The 22,518-nt window shown below is 55.6% G+C and overlaps 1 long non-coding RNA gene across 11 annotated transcripts; it reads left to right on the top strand.

Annotated features, from left to right (window-relative positions):
* The first annotated feature begins 4,323 nt into the window (after positions 1-4,323).
* LOC126993677 (uncharacterized) lies at positions 4,324-22,512 on the top strand. 11 transcript variants are annotated; one of them, XR_007748170.1, is made up of 7 exons: positions 17,994-18,234; positions 19,142-19,296; positions 19,760-19,950; positions 20,407-20,556; positions 20,615-20,898; positions 21,145-21,423; positions 22,370-22,508. It is a non-coding gene; the product is annotated as an uncharacterized LOC126993677 (long non-coding RNA). The 11 variants fall into 11 exon arrangements; XR_007748173.1 differs by lacking the exon at positions 22,370-22,508 and adding an exon at positions 21,942-22,041 and having other exon boundaries at positions 21,145-21,392; XR_007748176.1 differs by lacking the exons at positions 20,615-20,898; positions 21,145-21,423 and adding an exon at positions 4,324-4,447 and having other exon boundaries at positions 18,049-18,234; positions 22,272-22,512.
* Positions 22,513-22,518: the final 6 nt, after the last annotated feature.

The raw sequence follows: 22,518 nt of genomic DNA, 5'->3' as shown, positions 1-22,518 counted from the left end.
GGGACTGGTGGATGGGGAAGCGTTGGTAATGGGACTGGTGGATAGGGGAAGGGTTGGTAATGGGACTGGTGGATAGGGGAAGGGTTAGTGTGGGACTGGTGGATGGGGAAGGGTTGGTAATGGGACTGGTGGATAGGGGGAAGGGTTGGTAATGGGACTGGTGGATGGGGAAAGGGTAATGGGACTGGTGGATGGGGAAGGGTTGGTAATGGGACTGGTGGATGGGGAAGGGTTGGTGTGGGACTGGTGGATGGGGAAGGTTTGGTAATGGGACTGGTGGATAGGGGAAGGTTTGGTAATGGGACTGGTGGAGGGGGAAAGGGTTGGTGTGGGACTGGTGGATGGGGAAGGGTTGGTAATGGGACTGGTGGATGGGGAAGGGTTGGTAATGGGACTGGTGGATGGGGAAGGGTTGGTAATGGGACTGGTGGATGGGGAAGGTTGGTAATGGGACTGGTGGATGGGGAAGGTTGGTAATGGGACTGGTGGATGGGGGAAGGGTTGGTAATGGGACTGGTGGATAGGGAAGGTTGTTAATGGGAATGGTGGATAGGGGAAGGGTTGGTAATGGGTCTGGTGGATTGGGGAAGGGTTGGTAATGGGACTGGTGGATGGGGGAAGGGGTTGGTAATGGGACTAGTGGATATGGAAGGGTGGTAATGGGACTGGTGGATGGGGAAGGGTTGGTAATGGGACTGGTGGATGGGGAAGGGTTGGTAATGGGACTGGTGGATAGGGAAGGGTGGTAATGGGACTGGTGGATGAGGGGAAGGTTGGTAATGGGAGTGGCGGATAGGGGAAGGATTGGTAATGGGACTGGTGGATAGGGGAGGGTTAGTAATGGGACTGGTGGATAGGGGAAGGGTTGGTAATGGGACTGGTGGATAGGGGAAGGATTGGTAATGGGACTGGTGGATAGGGGAAGGGTTGGTAATGGGACTGGTGAAATGGGGACGGGTTGGTATTGGGACTGGTGGATGTGGGACGGGTTGGTAAAGGGCTGGTGGAGTGGGGAAGGGTTGGTAATAGGACTGGTGGATAGGGGACGGGTTGGTAATGGGACTGGTTGAGAGGGGAAGGGTTGGTAATGGTACTGCTGGATAGGGGACGGGTTGGTAATGGGACTGATGGATATGGGAAGGGTTGGTAATGGGACTGGTTGATAGGGGACGGGTTTATAATAGGACTGGTGGATAGGGGAAGGATTGGTAATGGGACTGGTGGATAGGGGAAGGGTTGGTAATGGGACTGGTGGATAGGGAAGGTTGGTAATGGGACTGGTGGATAGGGGCAGGGGTGGTAATGGGACTGGTGGATAGGGGAAGGGTTGGTAATGGGACTGGTGGATAGGGGAAGGGTTGGTAATGGGACTGGTGGATAGGGGAAGGTATGGTAATGGGACTGGTGGATAGGCGAAGGGTTGGTAATGGGACTGGTGAAATGGGGAAGGGTTGGTAATGGTACTGGTGGATAGGGGAAGGATTGGTAATGGGACTTGTGGGTTGTGGGTAGGGGAGGTAATGGGACTGGTGGAGTGGGGAATGGTTGGTAATGGGACTGGTGGATAGGGGAAGGGTTGGTAATGGGACTGGTGGATAGGGGAAGGGTTGGTAATGGGACTGGTGGATTGGTAATGGGACTGGTGGATAGGGGAAGGGTTGGTAATGGGACGGGTGGATCGGGGAAGGGTTGGTAATGGGACTGGTGGATAGGGGAAGGGTTGGTAATGGGACTGGTGGATTGGGGAAGGGTTGGTAATGGGACTGGTGGATAGGGGAAGGGTTGGTAATGGGACTGGTGGATAGGTGAAGGGTTGGTAATGGGACTGGTGGATAGGGGAAGGGTTGGTAATGGGACTGGTGGATAGGGGAAGGGTTGGTAATGGGACTGGTGGATAGGGGAAGGATTGGTAATGGGACTGGTGGATGGGGAAGGGTTGGTAATGGGACTGGTGGATGGGGAAGGGTTGGTAATGATACTGGTGGATGGGGAAGGGTTGGTAATGGGACTGGTTGATAGGGGAAGGGTTGGTAATGGGACTGGTGGATAGGGGAAGGATTGGTAATGGGACTGGTGGATAGGGGAAGGGTTGGTAATGGGACTGGTGGATGGGGGAAGGGTTGGTAATGGGACTGGTGGATGGGGGAAGGTTGGTAATGGGACTGGTGGATGGGGAAGGGTTGGTGTGGGACTGGTGGATGGGGAAGGGTTGGTGTGGGACTGGTGGATGGGGAAGGGTTGGTAATGGGACTGGTGGATGGGGAAGGGTTGGTGTGGGACTGGTGGATGGGGAAGGGTTAGTAATGGGACTGGTGGATAGGGAAGGGTTGGTAATCGGACTGGTGGATAGGGGAATGGGTGGTAATGGGACTGGTGGATAGGGGAAGGGTTGGTAATGGGACTGGTGGATAGTGGAAGGGTTGGTAATGGGACTGGTGGATAGGGGAAGGGTTGGTAATGGGACTGGTGGATAGGGGAAGGGTTGGTAATGGGACTGGTGGATGGGTAAAGGGGTGGTAATGGGACTGGTGGATAGGGGAAGGCTAGGTAATGGGACTGGTGGATAGGGGAAGTATTGGTAATGGGACTGGTGGATGGGGAAGGGTGGTAATGGGACTGGTGGATAGGGGAAGGGTTGGTATGGGACTGGTGGATGGGGAAGGGTTGGTAATGGGACTGGTGGATGGGGAAGGGTTGGTAATGGGACTGGTGGATGGGGAAGGGTTGGTAATGGGACTGGTGGATGGGGAAGGGTTGGTAATGGGACTGGTGGATGGGGAAGGTTGGGTAATGGGACTGGTGGATAGGGAAGGGTTAGTGTGGGACTGGTGGATTGGGGAAGGGTTGGTAATGGGACTGGTGGATAGGGGAAGGGTTGGTAATGGGACTGGTGGATAGGGGAAGGGTTGGTAATGGGACTGGTGGATAGGGGAAGGGTTGGTAATGGGACTGGTGGATGGAGGAAGGGTTGGTAGTGGGACTGGTGGATAGGGGAAGGGTTGGTAATGGGACTGGTGGAAATGGGAAGGGTTGGTAATGGGACTGGTGGAGAGGGGAAGGTTTGGGACTGGGTCTGGTGGATTGGGGAAGGGTTGGTAATGGGACTGGTGGATAGGGGAAGGGTTGGTAATGGGACTGGTGGATAGGGGAAGGGTTGGTAATGGGACTGGTGGATTGGGAAGGTTGGTGTGGGACTGGTGGATGGGGAAGGGTTGGTGGGACTGGTGGATGGGGAAGGGTTGGTAATGGGACTGGTGGATGGGGAAGGGTTGGTAATGGGACTGGTGGATGGGGAAGGGTGGTAATGGGACTGGTGGATAGGGAAAGGGTTAGTAATGGGACTGGTGGATAGGGAAGGGTTGTAATGGGACTGGTGGATAGGGAAGGGTTGGTAATGGGACTGGTGGATAGAGGAAGGGTTGGTAATGGGACTGGTGGATAAGGGAAGGATTGGTAATGGGACTGGTGGATAGGGGAAGGGTTGGTAATGGGACTGGTGGATAGGGGAAGGGTTGGTAATGGGACTGGTGGATAGGGGAAGGGTTGGTAGTGGGACTGGTGGATAGGGGAAGGGTTGGTAGTGGGACTGGTGGATAGGGGAAGGGTTGGTAATGGGACTGGTGGATAGGGGAAGGGTTGGTAGTGGGACTGGTGGATAGGGGAAGGGTTGGTAATGGGACTGGTGGATAGGGGAAGGGTTGGTAGTGGGACTGGTGGATAGGGAAGGGGTTGGTAATGGGACTGGTAGATAGGGAAGGGTTGGTAATGGGACTGGTGGATGGGGAAGGGTTGGTAATGGGACTGGTGGATGGGGAAGGGTAATGGGACTGGTGGATAGGGGAAGGGTGGTAATGGGACTGGTGGATGGGGAAGGGTTGGTGTGGGACTGGTGGATGGGGAAGGTTGGTAATGGGACTGGTGGATAGGGAAGGTTGGTAATGGGACTGGTGGATAGGGGAAGGGTTGGTAATGGGACTGGTGGATAGGGAAGGGTTGGTAATGGGACTGGTGGATAGGGAAGGGTTGGTAATGGGACTGGTGGAATGGGGAAGGGTTGGTAATGGGACTGGTGGATAGGGGAAGGGTTGGTAATGGGACTGGTGGATGGGGAAGGGTTGGTAATGGGACTGGTGGATGGGGAAGGGTTGGTAATGGGACTGGTGGATAGGGAAGGGTTGGTAATGGGACTGGTGGATGGGGAAGGGTTGGTAATGGGACTGGTGGATGGGGGAAGGTTGGTAATGGGACTGGTGGATGGGGAAGGGTTGGTAATGGGACTGGTGGATAGGGGAAGGGTGGGTGTGGGACTGGTGGATGGGGAAGGTTTGGTAATGGGACTGGTGGATAGGGGAAGGGTTGGTAATGGGACTGGTGGATAGGGGAAGGGTTGGTAATGGGACTGGTGGATAGGGGAAGGGTTGGTAATGGGACTGGTGGATAGGGGAAGGTTTGTAAATGGTACTGGTGGATAGGGGAAGGGTGGTAATGGGTCTGGTGGATAGGGGAAGGGATGGTAATGGGACTGGTGGATAGGGGAAGGGTGGTAATGGGACTGGTGGATGGGGAAGGGTGGTAATGGGACTGGTGGATGGGGAAGGGTTGGTAATGGGACTGGTGGATAGGGAAGGGTGGTAATGGGACTGGTGGATAGGGGAAGGGTTGGTAATGGGACTGGTGGATGGGGAAGGGTTGGTAATGGGACTGGTGGATGGGGAAGGGTTGGTAATGGGACTGGTGGATGGGGAAGGGTTGGTAATGGGACTGGTGGATGGGGAAGGGTTGGTAATGGGACTGGTGGATAGGGAAGGGTGGTAATGGGACTGGTGGATGGGGAAGGGTTGGTAATGGGACTGGTGGATGGGGAAGGATTAGTAATGGACTGGTGGATAGGGGAAGGGTTGGTAATGGGACTGGTGGATGGGGAAGGGTTGGTAATGGGACTGGTGGATGGGGAAGGGTGGTAATGGGACTGGTGGATGGGGAAGGGTGGTAATGGGACTGGTGGATAGGGAAGGGTTGGTCATGGGACTGGTGGATAGGGGAAGGTTTGGTAATGGGACTGGTGGATAGGGGACGGTTGGTAATGGGACTGGTGGATAGGGGAAGGGTTGGTAATGGGACTGGTGGATGGGGAAGGGTTGGTAATGGGACTGGTGGATGGGGAAGGGTTGGTAATGGGACTGGTGGATAGGGGAAGGGTTGGTAATGGGACTGGTGGATGGGGAAGGGTTGGTAATGGGACTGGTGGATAGGGAAGGGTTGGTAATGGGACTGGTGGATGGGGAAGGTTGGTAATGGGACTGGTGGATGGGGAAGGGTTGGTAATGGGACTGGTGGATGGGGAAGGATTGGTAATGGGACTGGTGGATGGGGAAGGGTTGGTAATGGGACTGGTGGATGGGGAAGGTTGGTAATGGGACTGGTGGATGGGGAAGGGTGTGTGGGACTGGTGGATGGGGAAGGGTTGGTAATGGGACTGGTGGATGGGGAAGGGTTGGTAATGGGACTGGTGGATGGGGAAGGGTTGGTAATGGGACTGGTGGATGGGGAAGGTTGGTAATGGGACTGGTGGATGGGGGAAGGGTTGGTAATGGGACTGGTGGATGGGGAAGGGTTGGTAATGGGACTGGTGGATGGGGAAGGGTTGGTAATGGGACTGGTGGATAGGGAAGGTTGGTAATGGGACTGGTGGATGGGGAAGGGTTGGTAATGGGACTGGTGGATAGGGAAGGGTTGGTAATGGGACTGGTGGATAGGGGAAGGTTGGTAATGGGACTGGTGGATGGGGAAGGGTTGGTAATGGGACTGGTGGATAGGGGAAGGGTTGGTAATGGGACTGGTGGATAGGGAAGGGTTGGTAATGGGACTGGTGGATGGGGAAGGGTTGGTAATGGGACTGGTGGATGGGGAAGGGTTGGTAATGGGACTGGTGGATGGGGAAGGGTTGGTAATGGGACTGGTGGATAGGGGAAGGTTGGTGTGGGACTGGTGGATGGGGAAGGGTGGTAATGGGACTGGTGGATGGGGAAGGATGGTAATGGGACTGGTGGATAGGGGAAGGGTTGGTAATGGGACTGGTGGATGGGGAAGGGTTGGTAATGGGACTGGTGGATAGGGAAGGTTGTAATGGGACTGGTGGATAGGGGAAAGGTTGGTAATGGGACTGGTGGATAGGGAAAGGTTGGTAATGGGACTGGTGGATAGGGAAGGGTTGGTAATGGGACTGGTGGATGGGGAAGGGTTGGTAATGGGACTGGTGGATAGGGAAGGGTTGGTAATGGGACTGGTGGATGGGGAAGGGTTGGTAATGGGACTGGTGGATAGGGGAAGGGTTGGTAATGGGACTGGTGGATGGGGAAGGGTTGGTAATGGGACTGGTGGATAGGGGAAGGTTGGTAATGGGACTGGTGGATGGGGAAGGGTTGGTAATGGGACTGGTGGATGGGGAAGGGTTGGTAATGGGACTGGTGGATGGGGAAGGGTTGGTAATGGGACTGGTGGATGGGGAAGGTTGGTAATGGGACTGGTGGATAGGGGAAGGGTTGGTGTGGGACTGGTGGATGGGGAAGGTTGGTAATGGGACTGGTGGATGGGGAAGGTTGGTAATGGGACTGGTGGATGGGGAAGGGTGGTAATGGGACTGGTGGATAGGGAAGGTTGGTAATGGGACTGGTGGATAGGGGAAGGGTTGGTAATGGGACTGGTGGATAGGGAAGGTTGGTAATGGGACTGGTGGATAGGGAAGGGTTGGTAATGGGACTGGTGGATGGGGAAGGGTTGGTAATGGGACTGGTGGATGGGGAAGGGTTGGTAATGGGTCTGGTGGATAGGGGAAGGGTTGGTAATGGGACTGGTGGATGGGGAAGGGTTGGTAATGGGACTGGTGGATAGGGGAAGGGTTGAGTGTGGGACTGGTGGATGGGGGAAGGTTGGTAATGGGACTGGTGGATAGGGGAAGGGTGGGACTGGTGGATGGGGAATAATGGGACTGGTGGATGGGGAAGGGTGGTAATGGGACTGGTGGATAGGGGAAGGGTGGTGTGGGACTGGTGGATGGGGAAGGTTGGTAATGGGACTGGTGGATGGGGAAGGGTTGGTAATGGGATTGGTGGATAGGGTAAGAGTTGGTAATGGGACTGGTGGATAGCGAAGGGTTGGTAATGGGACTGGTGGATAGGGGAAGGGTTGGTAATGGGACTGGTGGATAGGGGAAGGGTTGGTAATGGGACTGGTGGATATGGGAAGGGTTGGTAATGGGACTGGTGGATAGGGAAGGGTGGTAATGGGACTGGTGGATAGGGAAGGGTTGGTAATGGGACTGGTGGATAGGGGAAGGGTTGGTAATGGGACTGGTGGATGGGGAAGGGTTGGTAATGGGACTGGTGGATGGGGAAGGGTTGGTAATGGGACTGGTGGATGGGGAAGGGTTGGTAATGGGACTGGTGGATGGGGAAGGGTTGGTGTGGGACTGGTGGATGGGGAAGGTTGGTAATGGGACTGGTGGATGGGGAAGGGTTGGTAATGGGACTGGTGGATGGGGAAGGAGGTGGGTGGATGGGGAAGGTTGGTAATGGGACTGGTGGATGGGGAAGGGTTGGTAATGGGACTGGTGGATAGGGAAGGGTTGGTAATGGGACTGGTGGATGGGGAAGGGTTGGTAATGGGACTGGTGGATGGGGAAGGTTGGTAATGGGACTGGTGGAGAGGGGAAGGGTTGGTAATGGGACTAGTGGATAGGGAACGGGTTGGTAATGGGACTGGTGGATAGGGGAAGGGTTGGTAATGGGACTGGTGGAAAGTGGAGGGTGTGGTAATGGGACTGGTGGATGGGGAAGGGTTGGTAATGGGACTGGTGGATAGGGAAGGTTGGTAATGGGACTGGTGGATGGGGAAGGGTTGGTAATGGGACTGGTGGATGGGGGAAGGGTTGGTAATGGGACTGGTGGATGGGGAAGGTTGGTAAGTGTGGGACTGGTGGATGGGGAAGGGTTGGTAATGGGACTGGTGGATGGGGAAGGGTTGGTAATGGGACTGGTGGATGGGGAAGGGGTAATGGGACTGGTGGATAGGGGAAGGTTGTGTGGGACTGGTGGAGTGGGGCAGGTTTGGTTATGGGACTGGTGGTTAGGGGTAGGGTTGGTAATGGGTCTGGTGGTTTGGGGAAGGGTTGGTAATGGGACTGGTGGATAGGGGAAGGGTTGGTAATGGGACTGGTGGATAGGGGAAGGGTTGGTAATGGGACTGGTGGATAGGGGAAGGGTTGGTAATGGGACTGGTGGATAGGGGTAGTGTTGGTAATGGGACTGGTGGATAGGGGAAGGTGGTAATGGGACTGGTGGATAGGGAAGGGTTGGTAATGGGACTGGTGGATGGGGAAGGGTTGGTAATGGGACTGGTGGATAGGGAAGGATTGGTAATGGGACTGGTGGATAGGGGAAGGGTTGGTAATGGGACTGGTGGATGGGGAAGGGTTGGTAATGGGACTGGTGGATAGGGAAGGTTGGTGTGGGACTGGTGGATGGGGAAGGGTTGGTAATGGGACTGGTGGATAGGGGAAGGGTTGGTAATGGGACTGGTGGATGGGGAAGGGTGGTAATGGGACTGGTGGATAGGGAAGGGTTGGTAATGGGACTGGTGGATGGGGAAGGGTGGTAATGGGACTGGTGGATGGGGAAGGTTGGTAATGGGACTGGTGGATGGGGAAGGGTTGGTAATGGGACTGGTGGATAGGGGAAGGGTTGGTAATGGGACTGGTGGATGGGGAAGGTTGGTAATGGGACTGGTGGATGGGGAAGGGTTGGTAATGGGACTGGTGGATGGGGAAGGGTTGGTAATGGGACTGGTGGATAGGGAAGGGTGGTAATGGGACTGGTGGATAGGGGAAGGGTTGGTGGGACTGGTGGATGGGGAAGGGTTGGTAATGGGACTGGTGGATAGGGGAAGGGTTGATGGGACTGGTGGATGGGGAAGGGTTGGTAATGGGACTGGTGGATGGGGAAGGGTTGGTAATGGGACTGGTGGATAGGGAAGGTTGGTAATGGGACTGGTGGATGGGGAAGGGTTGGTAATGGGACTGGTGGATAGGGAAGGGTTGGTAATGGGACTGGTGGATAGGGAAGGTTGGTAATGGGACTGGTGGATGGGGAAGGTTGGTAATGGGACTGGTGGATAGGGAAGGGTTGGTAATGGGACTGGTGGATAGGGGAAGGGTTGGTAATGGGACTGGTGGATAGGGGAAGGGTTGGTAATGGGACTGGTGGATGGGGAAGGTTGGTAATGGGACTGGTGGATAGGGGAAGGGTAATGGGACTGGTGGATAGGGAAGGGTTGGTAATGGGACTGGTGGATAGGGGAAGGGTTGGTAATGGGACTGGTGGATAGGGGAAGGGTTGGTAATGGGACTGGTGGATAGGGGAAGGGAGGTAATGGGACTGGTGGATAGGGGAAGGGTTGGTAATGGGACTGGTGGATAGGGGAAGGGTTGGTAATGGGACTGGTGGATAGAGGAAGGGTTGGTAATGGGACTGGTGGATTGGGGAAGGGTTGGTAATGGGACTGGTGGATAGGGGAAGGGTTGGTAATGGGACTGGTGGATAGGGGAAGGGTTGGTAATGGGACTGGTGGATAGGGAAGGTTGGTAATGGGACTGGTGGATGGGGAAGGGTTGGTAATGGGACTGGTGGATGGGGAAGGGTTGGTAATGGGACTGGTGGATGGGGAAGGATTGGTAATGGGACTGGTGGATGGGGAAGGGTTGGTAATGGGACTGGTGGATGGGGAAGGGTTGGTAATGGGACTGGTGGATGGGGAAGGGTTGGTAATGGGACTGGTGGATAGGGAAGGGTTGTAATGGGACTGGTGGATGGGGAAGGGTTGGTAATGGGACTGGTGGATAGGGAAGGGTTGGTAATGGGACTGGTGGATAGGGGAAGGTTGGTAATGGGACTGGTGGATAGGGAAGGGTTGGTAATGGGACTGGTGGATGGGGAAGGGTTGGTAATGGGACTGGTGGATGGGGAAGGGTTGATGGGACTGGTGGATGGGGAAGGGTTGGTAATGGGACTGGTGGATAGGGGAAGGGTGTAATGGGACTGGTGGATAGGGAAGGGTTGGTAATGGGACTGGTGGATAGGGGAAGGGTTGGTAATGGGACTGGTGGATGGGGAAGGGTTGGTAATGGGACTGGTGGATAGGGGAAGGGTTGGTAATGGGACTGGTGGATAGGGAAGGTTGGTAATGGGACTGGTGGATAGGGAAGGGTTGGTAATGGGACTGGTGGATAGGGAAGGTTGGTAATGGGACTGGTGGATGGGGAAGGGTTGGTAATGGGACTGGTGGATGGGGAAGGGTTGTAATGGGACTGGTGGATAGGGAAGGTTGGTAATGGGACTGGTGGATGGGGAAGGTTAGTGATGGGACTGGTGGATAGGGAAGGGTTGGTAATGGGACTGGTGGATGGGGAAGGTTGGTAATGGGACTGGTGGATGGGGAAGGTTGGTAATGGGACTGGTGGATGGGGAAGGGTTGGTAATGGGACTGGTGGATAGGGAAGGGTTGGTAATGGGACTGGTGGATGGGGAAGGGTGGTAATGGGACTGGTGGATAGGGGAAGGTTGGTAATGGGACTGGTGGATGGGGAAGGGTTGGTAATGGGACTGGTGGATAGGGAAGGGTTGGTAATGGGACTGGTGGATAGGGGAAGGGTGGTAATGGGACTGGTGGATAGGGAAGGGTTGGTAATGGGACTGGTGGATGGGGAAGGGTTGGTAATGGGACTGGTGGATGGGGAAGGTTGGTAATGGGACTGGTGGATAGGGAAGGGTTGGTAATGGGACTGGTGGATGGGGAAGGGTAATGGGACTGGTGGATAGGGAAGGGTTGGTAATGGGACTGGTGGATGGGGAAGGGTTGGTAATGGGACTGGTGGATGGGGAAGGTTGAGATGGGACTGGTGGATAGGGGAAGGTTGGTAATGGGACTGGTGGATAGGGGAAGGGTTGGTAATGGGACTGGTGGATGGGGAAGGTTGGTAATGGGACTGGTGGATAGGGAAGGGTTGGTAATGGGACTGGTGGATAGGGAAGGTTGGTAATGGGACTGGTGGATGGGGAAGGGTGGTAATGGGACTGGTGGATAGGGGAAGGGTGGGGAATGGGACTGGTGGCTAGGGGAAGGGTTGGTAGTGGGACTGGTGGATAGGGGAAGGGTTGGTAATGGGACTGGTGGATGGGGAAGGGTTGGTAATGGACTGGTGGATAGGGGAAGGGTTGGTAGTGGGACTGGTGGATAGGGGAAGGGTTGGTAATGGGACTGGTGGATGGGGAAGGTTGGTGTGGGACTGGTGGATAGGGAAGGGTTGGTAATGGGACTGGTGGATGGGGAAGGTTGGTAATGGGACTGGTGGATAGGGAAGGGTGGTAATGGGACTGGTGGATGGGGAAAAGGTGATGGGACTGGTGGATAGGGGAAGGGTGGTAATGGGACTGGTGGATAGGGAAGGGTTGGTAATGGGACTGGTGGATAGGGAAGGGTTGGTAATGGGACTGGTGGATGGGGAAGGGTTGGTAATGGGACTGGTGGATAGGGAAGGGTTGGTAATGGGACTGGTGGATGGGGAAGGGTTGGTAATGGGACTGGTGGATGGGGAAGGGTTGATGGGACTGGTGGATAGGGAAGGTTGGTAATGGGACTGGTGGATAGGGGAAGGTTGGTGATGGGACTGGTGGATGGGGAAGGATTGGTTGATGGGACTGGTGGATGGGGAAGGGTTGGTAATGGGACTGGTGGATGGGGAAGGGTTGGTAATGGGACTGGTGGATGGGGAAGGGTTGGTAATGGGACTGGTGGATGGGGAAGGTGGTAATGGGACTGGTGGATGGGGAAGGGTTGGTAATGGGACTGGTGGATGGGGAAGGGTTGGTGTGGGACTGGTGGATAGGGAAGGGTTGGTAATGGGACTGGTGGATGGGGAAGGTTGGTAATGGGACTGGTGGATAGGGAAGGGTGGTGATGGACTGGTGGATAGGGGAAGGGTTGGTAATGGGACTGGTGGATGGGGAAGGGTTGGTAATGGGACTGGTGGATAGGGAAGGGTTGGTAATGGGACTGGTGGATGGGGAAGGGTTGGTAATGGGACTGGTGGATGGGGAAGGTTGGTGATGGGACTGGTGGATGGGGAAGGTTGGTAATGGGACTGGTGGATGGGGAAGGGTTGGTAATGGGACTGGTGGATGGGGAAGGATGGTAATGGGACTGGTGGATAGGGGAAGGTTGGTAATGGGACTGGTGGATGGGGAAGGGTTGGTAATGGGACTGGTGGATAGGGAAGGGTTGGTAATGGGACTGGTGGATAGGGAAGGGGTGATGGGACTGGTGGATGGGGAAGGGTTGGTAATGGGACTGGTGGATGGGGAAGGGTTGGTAATGGGACTGGTGGATAGGGAAGGGTTGGTGTGGGACTGGTGGATAGGGGAAGGGTTGGTAATGGACTGGTGGATAGGGAAGGGTGATGGGACTGGTGGATAGGGAAGGATTGGTAATGGGACTGGTGGATAGGGAAGGGTGGTAATGGGACTGGTGGATGGGGAAGGGTTGGTAATGGGACTGGTGGATGGGGAAGGGTTGGTAATGGGACTGGTGGATAGGGGAAGGGTGGTAATGGGACTGGTGGATAGGGAAGGGTTGGTAATGGGACTGGTGGATAGGGAAGGGTTGGTAATGGGACTGGTGGATGGGGAAGGGTGATGGGACTGGTGGATAGGGGGAAGGTGATGGGACTGGTGGATAGGGGAAGGGTGGTAATGGGACTGGTGGATGGGGAAGGTTGGTAATGGGACTGGTGGATAGGGAAGGGTTGGTAATGGGACTGGTGGATGGGGAAGGTTGGTAATGGGACTGGTGGATAGGGGAAGGTTGGTAATGGGACTGGTGGATGGGGAAGGGTTGGTGATGGGACTGGTGGATGGGGAAGGGTGGTAATGGGACTGGTGGATAGGGAAGGGTTGGTAATGGGACTGGTGGATAGGGGAAGGGGGGAAGGGTTGGTAATGGGACTGGTGGATAGGGAAGGGTGGTAATGGGACTGGTGGATAGGGGAAGGTTGGTAATGGGACTGGTGGATAGGGAAGGGTTGGTAATGGGACTGGTGGATAGGGGAAGGATTGGTAATGGGACTGGTGGATAGGGAAGGGTTGGTAATGGGACTGGTGGATAGGGGAAGGGTAGGTGATGGGACTGGTGGATGGGGAAGGGTTGGTGATGGGACTGGTGGATGGGGAAGGGTTGGTAATGGGACTGGTGGATAGGGGAAGGGTTGGTAATGGGACTGGTGGATGGGGAAGGTTGGTGATGGGACTGGTGGATAGGGGAAGGGTGATGGGACTGGTGGATGGGGAAGGGTTGGTAATGGGACTGGTGGATAGGGAAGGGTTGGTAATGGGACTGGTGGATGGGGAAGGTTGGTGATGGGACTGGTGGATAGGGAAGGGTTGGTAATGGGACTGGTGGATAGGGAAGGGTAGGTAATGGGACTGGTGGATAGGGGAAGGGTTGGTAATGGGACTGGTGGATGGGGAAGGGTTGGTAATGGGACTGGTGGATGGGGAAGGGTTGGTGATGGGACTGGTGGATAGGGGAAGGGTTGGTAATGGGACTGGTGGATAGGGAAGGTTGGTGATGGGACTGGTGGATAGGGAAGGGTTGTAATGGGACTGGTGGATGGGGAAGGGTTGGTAATGGGACTGGTGGATAGGGGAAGGGTTGGTAATGGGACTGGTGGATGGGGAAGGTTGGTGATGGGACTGGTGGATAGGGAAGGGTTGGTAATGGGACTGGTGGATGGGGAAGGTTGGTGATGGGACTGGTGGATAGGGAAGGGTTGGTAATGGGACTGGTGGATAGGGAAGGGTTGGTGATGGGACTGGTGGATAGGGGAAGGGTTGGTAATGGGACTGGTGGATAGGGAAGGGTTGATGGGACTGGTGGATAGGGGAAGGTTGGTAATGGGACTGGTGGATAGGGAAGGTTGGTAATGGGACTGGTGGATAGGGGAAGGGTGGTAATGGGACTGGTGGATAGGGGAAGGGTTGGTAATGGGACTGGTGGATAGGGAAGGTTGGTGGGACTGGTGGATGGGGAAGGGTTGGTGATGGGACTGGTGGATAGGGAAGGTTGGTAATGGGACTGGTGGATAGGGGAAGGGTAATGGACTGGTGGATAGGGGAAGGGTGGTGATGGACTGGTGGATAGGGAAGGTTGGTAATGGGACTGGTGGATGGGGAAGGGTTGGTAATGGGACTGGTGGATGGGGAAGGGTTGGTAATGGGACTGGTGGATAGGGGAAGGGTTGGTGATGGGACTGGTGGATGGGGAAGGGTTGGTAATGGGACTGGTGGATAGGGAAGGGTTGGTAATGGGACTGGTGGATAGGGGAAGGGTGGTGATGGGACTGGTGGATGGGGAAGGGTTGGTAATGGGACTGGTGGATAGGGGAAGGGTTGGTGATAGGACTGGTGGATGGGGAAGGGTTGGTAATGGGACTGGTGGATAGGGGAAGGGTTGGTAATGGGACTGGTGGATGGGGAAGGGTTGGTAATGGGACTGGTGGATAGGGAAGGGTGGTAATGGGACTGGTGGATGGGGAAGGGTTGGTAATGGGACTGGTGGATAGGGAAGGGTTGGTAATGGGACTGGTGGATAGGGAAGGGTTGGTAATGGGACTGGTGGATAGGGGAAGGGTGGTAATGGGACTGGTGGATGGGGAAGGGTTGGTAATGGGACTGGTGGATAGGGGAAGGGTTGGTAATGGGACTGGTGGATGGGGAAGGGTTGGTAATGGTACTGGTGGATAGGGGAAGGGTTGGTAATGGGAGTGGTGGATAGGGAAGGGTTGTAATGGGACTGGTGGATGGGGAAGGGTTGGTAATGGGACTGGTGGATAGGGGAAGGTTGGTGATGGGACTGGTGGATAGGGAAGGATGGTAATGGGACTGGTGGATAGGGAAGGGTTGGTAATGGGACTGGTGGATAGGGGAAGGGTGGTAATGGGACTGGTGGATAGGGGAAGGTGTCGTAATGGGACTGGTGGATAGGGGAAGGGTTGGTAATGGGACTGGTGGATAGGGGAAGGGTTGGTAATGGGACTGGTGGATATGGGAAGGGTTGGTGATGGGACTGGTGGATAGGGAAGGTTGGTAATGGGACTGGTGGATAGGGAAGGGTTGGTAATGGGACTGGTGGATAGGGAAGGGTTGGTAATGGGACTGGTGGATAGGGGAAGGTTGGTAATGGGACTGGTGGATAGGGGAAGGGTTGATGGGACTGGTGGATGGGGAAGGGTGGTAATGGGACTGGTGGATAGGGGAAGGGTTGGTGATGGGACTGGTGGATAGGGGAAGGGTTGGTGATGGGACTGGTGGATAGGGGAAGGGGTGGTGATGGGACTGGTGGATAGGGGAAGGGGTGGTGATGGGACTGGTGGATAGGGGAAGGGTTGGTGATGGGACTGGTGGATAGGGGAAGGGTTGGTAATGGGACTGGTGGATAGGGAAGGGTGGTAATGGGACTGGTGGATAGGGGAAGGGTTGGTAATGGGACTGGTGGATGGGGAAGGGTTGGTGATGGGACTGGTGGATGGGGAAGGTTGGTAATGGGACTGGTGGATGGGGAAGGGTTGGTAATGGGACTGGTGGATAGGTGAATTGTTGGTGATGGGACTGGTGGATAGGGGAAGGGTAGGTAATGGGACTGGTAGATAGGGAAGGGTGGTAATGGGACTGGTGGATAGGGAAGGGTTGGTAATGGGACTGGTGGATAGGGGAAGGGTGGTGATGGGACTGGTGGATGGGGAAGGGTGGTAATGGGACTGGTGGATAGGGGAAGGGTTGGTGATGGGACTGGTGGATAGGGAAGGGTGGTAATGGACTGGTGGATAGGGGAAGGGTTGGTGATGGGACTGGTGGATGGGGAAGGTTGGTAATGGGACTGGTGGATGGGGATGGGTTGGTGATGGGACTTGTGGATAAGGAAAAGTTTGGTGATGGGACTGGTGGATAGGGAAAAGGGTGGTGAAGGGACTGGTGGAAAGGGGAAGGGTTGGTAATGGGACTGGTGGATAGGGGAAGGGTTGGTGATGGGACTGGTGGATAGGGGACGGGTTGGTGATGGGACTGGTGGATAGGGGAAGGGTAGGTGATGGGACTGGTGGATAGGGAAGGGTTGGTGATGGGACTGGTGGATAGGGGAAGGGTTGGTAATGGGACTGGTGGATAGGGGAAGGGTTGGTAATGGGACTGGTGGATAGGCGAAGGGTTGGTAATGGGACTGGTGGCTTGGGGAAGGGTTGGTAATGGGACTGGTGGATAGGGGAAGGGTTGGTAATGGGACTGGTGGATGGGGAAGGGTTGGTAATGGGACTGGTGGATGGGGAAGGGTTGGTAATGGGACTGGTGGATAGGGGAAGGGTGGTAATGGGACTGGTGGATAGGGAAGGGTGTGGGACTGGTGGATAGGGAAGGGTAATGGGACTGGTGGATGGGGAAGGGTGGGACTGGTGGATAGGGGAAGGTTATGGGACTGGTGGATTGGGGAAGGGTTGGTGATGGGACTGGTGGATAGGGGAAGGGTTGGTGATGGGACTGGTGGATAGGGGAAGGGTTGGTGATGGGACTGGTGGATGGGGAAGGGTGGTAATGGGACTGGTGGATAGGGGAAGGTTGGTGATGGGACTGGTGGATAGGGAAGGGTTGGTGATGGGACTGGTGGATAGGGGAAGGGTGATGGGACTGGTGGACAGGGGAAGGGTTGGTGATGGGACTGGTGAATAGGGGAAGGGGTGGTAATGGTACTGGTGGATAGGGGAAGGGTTGGTGATGGGACTGGTGATAGGGGGATGGTTGGTAATGGGACTGGTGGATAGGGGAAGGGTTGGTGATGGGACTGGTGGATAGGGAAAGGGTTGTGATGGGACTGGTGGATAGGGGAAGGGCTGGTAATGGGACTGGTGGATAGGGGAAGGGTTGGTAATGGGAATGGTGGATGGGGAAGGGTTGGTGATGGGACTGGTGGATAGGGAAGGGTTGGTGATGGGACTGGTGGATAGGGGAAGGTAGGTGATGGGACTGGTGGATAGGGAAGGGTTGGTGATGGGACTGGTGGATAGGGGAAGGTAGGTGATGGGACTGGTGGATAGGGAAGGGTTGGTGATGGGACTGGTGGATAAGGAAAAGGTTGGTGATGGGACTGATGGATAATTGAAGGATTGGTAATGGGACTGGTGGATAGGGGAAGGATTGGTAATGGTACTGGTGGATAGGGGAAGGTGTGGTGATGGGACTTGTGGATAGGGGAAGGGGTGGTGATGGGACTTATGGATAGGGGAAGGGTAGGTAATGGGACTGGTGGATAGGGGAAGGATTGGTAGTGGGACTGGTGGATAGGGAAGGGTTGGTGATGGGACTGGTGGATAGGGAAGGGTTGGTAATGGGACTGGTGGATAGGGGAAGGATTGGTAATGGGACTGGTGGATAGGGGAAGGGTTGGTAATGGGACTGGTGGATAGGGGAAGGGTTGGTGATGGGACTGGTGGATAGGGGATGGGTTGGTAATGGGACTAGTGGATAGGGGAAGGGGTGGTGATTGGACTGGTGGATAGGGGAAGGGTGGTAATGGGACTTGTGGATAAGGAAAAGTTTGGTGATGGGACTGGTGGATAGGGAAAAGGGTGGTGAAGGGACTGGTGGATAGGGGAATGGTCGGTAATGGGACTGGTGGATAGGGGAAGGGTTGGTAATGGGACTGGTGGATAGGGGAAGGGTTGGTAATGGGACTGGTGGATAGGGGAAGGGTTGGTGATGGGACTGGTGGATAGGCGAAGCTTAGGTGATGGGACTGGTGGATAGGGAAGGTTGGTAATGGGACTGGTGGATAGGGGAAGGGTTGGTGGGACTGGTGGATGGGGAAGGTTGGTAATGGGACTGGTGGATAGGGGAAGGGGTGATGGGACTGGTGGATAGGGGAAGGGTTGGTAATGGGACTGGTGGATAGGGGAAGGGTTGGTAATGGGACTGGTGGATAGGGGAAGGGTTGGTAATGGGACTGGTGGATAGGGGAAGGGTTGGTGATGGGACTGGTGGATAGGGGAAGGGTTGGTAATGGGACTGGTGGATAGGGGAAGGATTGGTGATGGGACTGGTGGATAGGGGAAGGGTTGGTAATGGGACTGGTGGATAGGGGAAGGTTAGGTTATGGGACTGGTGGAGTGGGGAAGGGTTGGTGATGGGACTGGTGGATCGGGGAAGGGTTGGTGATGGGACTGGTGGATAGGGGAAGGGTTGGTGATGGGACTGGTGGATAGGGGAAGGGTTGGTGATGGGACTGGTGGATAGGGGAAGGGTTGGTAATGGGACTGGTGGATAGGGAAGGTTGGTGATGGGACTGGTGGATGGGGAAGGGTTGGTGATGGGACTGGTGGATGGGGAAGGTGGTGATGGGACTGGTGGATAGGGAAGGTTGGTGTTGGTACTGGTGGATAGGGGAGGGGTTGGTGATGGGACTGGTGGATAGGGGGAGGGTTGGTGATGGGACTGGTGGATATGGGAAGGGTGGTAATGGGACTGGTGGATAGGGAAGGGTTGGTGATGGGACTGGTGGATAGGGGAAGGGTTGGTGATGGGACTTGTGGATAGGGGAAGGGTAGGTAATGGGACTGGTGGATAGGGAAGGTTGCTGATGGGACTGGTGGATAGGGGAAGGGTTGGTGATGGGACTGGTGGATAGAGGAAGGGTTGGTAATGGGACTGGTGGATAGGGGAAGGGTTGGTGATGGGACTGGTGGATAGGGGAAGGGTTGGTGATGGGACTGGTGGATAGAGGAAGGGCTGGTGGGACTGGTGGATAGGGGAAGGTTGGTGATGGGACTGGTGGATAGGGAAGGGTTGGTGATGGGACTGGTGGATAGGGAAGGGTTGGTAATGGGACTGGTGGATAGGGAAGGTTAGTGATGGGACTGGTGGATAGGGAAGGGTTGGTGATGGGACTGGTGGATAGGGGAAGGGTTGGTGATGGGACTGGTGGATGGGGAAGGTTGGTGATGGGACTGGTGGATAGGGGAAGGGGTGGTGATGGGACTGGTGGATAGGGGAAGGGTTGGTGATGGGACTGGTGGATAGGGGAAGGGTTGGTAATGGGACTGGTGGATAGGGGAAGGGTTGGTGATGGGACTGGTGGATAGGGGAAGGGTTGGTAATGGGACTGGTGGATAGGGGAAGGGTTGGTAATGGGACTGGTGGATAGGGGAAGGTGTGGTAATGGGACTGGTGGATAGGGGAAGGGTTGGTAATGGGACTGGTGGATAGGGGAAGGGTTGGTGATGGGACTGGTGGATAGGGGAAGGGTTGGTGATGGGACTGGTGGATAAGGGAAGGGTTGGTGATGGGACTGGTGGATAGGGGAAGGGTTGGTGATGGGACTGGTGGATAAGGGAAGGGTTGGTGATGGGACTGGTGGATAGGGGAAGGGTTGGTGATGGGACTGGTGGATAGGGGAAGGGTGGATAGGGACTGATGGATAGTGGAAGGGTTGGTGATGGGACTGGTGGATAGGGGAAGGTTAGGTGATGGGACTGGTGGATAGGGGAAGGGTTGGTAATGGGACTGGTGGATAGGGGAAGGGTTGGTGATGGGACTGGTGGATAGGGGTAGGGTTGGTGATGGGACTGGTGGATAGGGGAAGGGTTGGTGATGGGACTGGTGGATAGGGGAAGGATTGGTGATGGGACTGGTGGATAGGGGAAGGGTTGGTAATGGGACTGGTGGATAGGGGAAGGATTGGTAATGGGACTGGTGGATAGGGGAAGGGTTGGTAATGGGACTGGTGGATAGGGGAAGGGTTGGTGATGGGACTGGTGGATAGGGGAAGGGTTGGTGATGGGACTGGTGGATAGGGGAAGGGTTGGTGATGGGACTGGTGGATAGGGGAAGGGTGATGGGACTGGTGGATAGGGAAGGTTGGTAATGGGACTGGTGGATAGGGGAAGGGTAGGTAATGGGACTGGTGGATAGGGGAAGGGTTGGTGATGGGACTGGTGGATAGGGGAACGGTAGGTAATGGGACTGGTGGATAGGGGCAGGGTGGTAATGGGACTGGTGGATAGGGGAAGGGTGGTAATGGGACTGGTGGATAGGGAAGGGTTGGTAATGGGACTGGTGGATAGGGGAAGGGTTGGTAATGGGACTGGTGGATAGGGGAAGGGTTGGTAATGGGACTGGTGGATAGCGGAAGGGTTGTTAATGGGACTGGTGGATAGGGGAAGGGTTGGTGATGGGACTGGTGGATAGGGGAAGGGTAGGTGATGGGACTGGTGGATAGGGGAAGGGTTGGTAATGGGACTGGTGGATAGTGGAAGGGTAGGTGATGGGACTGGTGGATAGGGGAAGGGTTGGTAATGGGACTGGTGGATAGGGGAAGGGTTGGTGATGGGACTGGTGGATAGGGGAAGGGTTGGTAATGGGACTGGTGGATAGGGGAAGGGTTGGTAATGGGACTGGTGGATAGGGGAAGGTAGGTGGGACTGGTGGATAGGGGAAGGATTGGTAATGGGACTGGTGGATAGGGGAAGGGTAGGTGATGGGACTGGTGGATAGGGGAAGGGTTGGTAATGGGACTGGTGGATAGGGGAAGGGTTGGTAATGGGACTGGTGGATAGGGGAAGGGTAGGTGATGGGACTGGTGGATAGGGGAAGGGTTGGTAATGGGACTGGTGGATAGGGGAAGGGTAGGTAATGGGACTGGTGGATAGGGGAAGGGTTGGTAATGGGACTGGTGGATAGGGGAAAGGTTGGTGATGGGACTGGTGGATAGGGGAAGGGTTGGTAATGGGACTGGTGGATAGGGGAAGGGTAGGTGATAGGACTGGTGGATAGGGGAAGGGTAGGTGATGGGACTGGTGGATAGGGGAAGGGTTGGTAATGGGACTGGTGGATAGGGGAAGGGTAGGTGATGGGACTGGTGGATAGGGAAGGTTGGTAATGGGACTGGTGGATAGGGGAAGGGTTGGTAATGGGACTGGTGGATAGGGGAAGGATTGGTGATGGGACTGGTGGATAGGGGAAGGACTGGTAATGGGACTGGTGGATAGGTGAAGGGTAGGTGATGGGACTGGTGGATAGGGGAAGGGTTGGTAATGGGACTGGTGGATAGGGGAAGGGTAGGTGATGGGACTGGTGGATAGGGGAAGGGTTGGTAATGGGACTGGTGGATAGGGGAAGGGTAGGTGATGGGACTGGTGGATAGGGGAAGGGTAGGTGATGGGACTGGTGGATAGGGGAAGGGGTGGTGATGGGACTGGTGGATAGGGGAAGGGTTGGTGATGGGACTGGTGGATAGGGGAAGGGTAGGTGATGGGACTGGTGGATAGGGGAAGGGTAGGTGATGGGACTGGTGGATAGGGGAATGGTGTGATGGGACTGGTGGATAGGGAAGGGTTGGTAATGGGACTGGTGGATAGGGGAAGGGTTGGTGATGGGACTGGTGGAGTGGGGAAGGGTGGGTGATGGGAGTTGTGGATAGGGGAATGGTAGGTGATAAGAATGGTGGATAGGGGAAGGGTGGGGTGATGGGACTGGTGGATAGGGAAGGGTGGGTGATGGGACTGGTGGATAGGGAAGGGTTGGTGATGGGACTGGTGGATAGGGAAGGGTGGGTGATGGGACTGGTGGATAGGGAAGGGTAGGTAATGGGACTGGTGGATAGGGGAAGGGTGGTGATGGGACTGGTGGATGGGGAAGGGTAGGTGATGGGACTGGTGGATAGGGGAAGGGTAGGCGATGGGACTTGTGGATAGGGGAAGGGTAGGTGATGGGACTGGTGGATAGGGAAGGGATGGTAATGGGACTGGTGGATATGGGAAGGGTGGGTGATGGGACTGGTGGATAGGGGAAGGGTAGGTAATGGGACTGGTGGATAGGGGAAGGGTAGGTAATGGGACTGGTGGATAGGGGAAGGGTTGGTAATGGGACTGGTGGATAGGGGAAGGGTTGTTCATGGGACTGGTGGATAGGGGAAGGGTAGGTAATGGGACTGGTGGATAGGGAAGGGTTGGTAATGGGACTGGTGGATAGGGAAGGGTTGGTAATGGGACTGGTGGATAGGGAAGGGTTGGTAATGGGACTGGTGGATAGGGAAGGGTTGGTTATTGGACTGGTGGATAGGGGAAGGGTTGGTAATGGGACTGGTGGATAGGGAAGGGTAGGTGATGGGACTGGTGGATAGGGAAGGATTGGTAATGGGACTGGTGGATAGGGGAAGGGTTGGTAATGGGACTGGTGGATAGGGGAAGGGTTGGTAATGGGACTGGTGGATAGGGGAAGGGTAGGTGATGGGACTGGTGGATAGGGGAAGGGTTGGTAATGGGACTGGTGGATAGGGGAAGGGTTGGTAATGGGACTGGTGGATAGGGGAAGGGTTGGTGATGGGACTGGTGGATAGGGGAAGGGTAGTTGATGGGACATTCATACCACTCTC

The sequence above is a fragment of the Eriocheir sinensis genome, unplaced genomic scaffold (genome assembly GCF_024679095.1).
Source record: "Eriocheir sinensis breed Jianghai 21 unplaced genomic scaffold, ASM2467909v1 Scaffold653, whole genome shotgun sequence".
NCBI lineage: Eukaryota > Metazoa > Arthropoda > Malacostraca > Decapoda > Varunidae > Eriocheir > Eriocheir sinensis.
The sequence above is the reverse complement of the archived record's forward strand: the minus strand, read 5'-3'. Positions and strand labels throughout refer to the sequence as shown.